The sequence below is a fragment of the Arachis ipaensis genome, chromosome B03 (genome assembly GCF_000816755.2).
Source record: "Arachis ipaensis cultivar K30076 chromosome B03, Araip1.1, whole genome shotgun sequence".
In the NCBI taxonomy this organism is placed as follows: Eukaryota; Viridiplantae; Streptophyta; class Magnoliopsida; order Fabales; family Fabaceae; genus Arachis; species Arachis ipaensis.
The window spans coordinates 7,263,522-7,266,675 of NC_029787.2; positions in this window are offsets into that span (position 1 = coordinate 7,263,522).

Here is a 3,154-nt window from a genome sequence, read left to right on the forward strand (position 1 = left end):
TATTTTGGACATTAGAAAGCAGTGATCCGAATGCACGGTTGTGGAAATTCTAAAAAGATGAAGACTTGGCCCCTAAAATACCATGGGTGGGTCCCACCATCCATTTGGCATTGCCCTCTCTCTATTTGTCTTTGATTCTTTGCGGTTGAAATTAAAGGGTTTAAATATCAATAATTCAATTAAACTTTGCTATCTAAGTATTAGTGTTCATTTAATACGTACATTGCATATATTTCTCATCTCTTATTAATGAAATTTTCGTTTTGGATGTGAAAACAATGAATGAAAGAAGAACAGTGTGGGGATCAACATAATAACGAAGGACCCATTGAAACAGAAGATAAGGATTAGGGTTCCAATGTCCTAATGAGGGAGATTGATTGAGAAATTCAGATTCTTTTATACACTGGCCAATCACAAATAAGTGGGGGAATGGATTGTGCTTTGGCCTTATTCTTATATGTTATAATAACAAAACAACAAACACATATGTACATTATGCTAATGGCTTCTTTGATCAATATTCAATAAATTTAATTATTCTATTGGTAGGTATAATTTTAATAAATTTATACGTAGTTGAAAAACAAATTGCATGCACTGAGATACTGATACATATGATATGATACTTAATTAATACTTCTTCATTTTTTTTTTCTTATTTATATTGATGATACTTTACTCTTAATAGAAGACATCACTACATTTTTATAAAAGACATGCATATAATACACTACAATAATTTTGGCAGTTAGCGGCGGCTATTTTAACCGTCGCCAAACATATTGCGACGGTTAAACCAAACACTGGAAAATAGGCCGTGAGTAAACGGTTAGCAGCGGTTTTAGCTAACCGTTGGAATAACTGCCACTAAATATTTATTAATTTTACAACCGCCGCTAAATAGCAAATAAACGAAAACTCGAAGAAGGAAAAGCTTTAACAATGTCATGTTACCACAAAGTGAAATGTCTCTTCGATGTATATAGCGCTAATAATTATATATATCATATGAACATAAGCTTTAACAATGTCATGTTACCACCAAGCGAAATGTCTCTTCGATATATATAGCGCTAATAATTATATATATCATATGAACACATTTGATTGCCACACAATTTTTTGTTGTATACTTTATATCTAATCATAGTTATTATAGGCACCTTATATATTGGGTAAAATGCACAATTAAATCAAATGGAGGACCAAATTACACAATTCTACCAAATTGAAAAATATTACCAGAATCTCCCAAAAGCACATTCTTATGTAATTCGAATTAGTCCTATTCGAATTAGTAGTAATGCTTATAATTTGAATTTGTCCAATTTAAATTATGCTTGCATGTAGTTTTAGGGTAGTTCGAATCAGGGTGATTCGAATTATGCATGCTAGGATGTCCCTAGTAATTCGAATGGATCAGCTTCGAATTAATTTTTTAAATAAAAAATTTAAAATTTAAAATTATAATTTTGGTAAAATTATAAAGTTTTGAATTTTTAATGACTTGTAGAAAATATTTTTAATTATTATTTTTAATATTTTATAGAAAATATTTATAATTATTATTTTTAGAAAATGTTTGATTTTTAATTAGTTCAGAGTATGATTTTATTTTCTTCTTTTATATCCATGTTTGGATGTAAATTTAAATACCAATAAAGTAAACAAGAAAATTTTATTGGTAAATTTGTTCACATGAGTTAACATATATAGCTTATTTAATTTATGAATTTTTTTTATGTAAAACGAATATAGAAAAAGTGTTACGAGTTTAAGTAACAATGATTTAAACACATGTAGTTTAAGATAGTAGTGTTTACTTAACTAGATTATGCCCAGATGATTATTACTAAATAAACATTGCAATATGTGGTAATACGCATTTTGTGGCGGTTTAAACAAAATCGCTGCAAAATATAAAATAATAACTCACCCGAACGGTACATATAGCAGCGGTTTTCGAAAAGACGCCACTAAATACAAGCCTGATTGAAATATAACGGCGGTTCGAGAAAAACCGCCACTAAATGCAGTTCTGATTGCATCCCAACCAATAACCCTCGTTATATGTGCCGCATAAAACCGCTATAAAATTTCCGCCGCTATCTGTCGAGATTGTTGTAGTGATAATTAATAATATACAAAAACAAAAAAATATATATCATCTAAATCTTCTTAAAGAAAAATCAATATAATAAATACAAAAATGATATATAAATATCACTGAATTCTAAAATTGGTCCTTGTTATTTTTAGCAAGCAGCCAAGCACACCGTACCTCTACCGTACACGTGTCCAGAAAAATCTGAGCAGTCTTATATTATAATATGTGATAGTTTTTGGTTTTTTATCTGTTGAGATGGAATTACTCAGACAAAGGCTTCTCCTCCACCGTTGAGTGCTATAGTTGCAACATTAGCAATATAATATATATATAATCATAAGGAACAAAACAAATAGGTTTTTAATTTTATAATTCGAAGACACAAAATTTTATGATTAATTAAAAATATAAAAATATTTTTCATTTTTTTAAAATGTAAAATATTTAAATCTCTCATTTTAAAATATATAAATGTAATAATATATGATTAATTATTATTTATATAATTTTTTTTACACTAAAAATTAAATTCTTCAGATATATACATAGTGCGTGGTATTATTAAAATTTAAAAAGTCTAATCCAAGTTGCTTTAATTTGGGGAGTTTAGGAGGTCTATCATAGACAGCGAGAGGCCAAATAAAAAGAGAAAAAAACAAATTACAAAGTGACAAAATTCACGTGGTAATTGCATGCTATAATTGTAGCAATTGGTTGACACAAATTTATAAATGCACGGTCTAAAGTTATTAACAGATCACAGATATTTACTAATAAAGCTTGACATAATATATGTACTATGCTTTTAGAGAGGAATACTTGTTTGATTATTGGAGCAAATAAATATTAGTAGTTAGGATAATAATAATAAGAAGTTTGATTATGTTCAAAGAGATAAGTCCTAGCCTTTTTTCTAATGATGAAAAAAGTAACATAGACTTAAGATCATAAGAAAATATAAGATAGCATTTTTTTCTGTTCCTTTTCTTTTTAATCTAAATTGCTCGAAAAATAATAGCTTAAAATCGTGAGGTTGACGAGAAT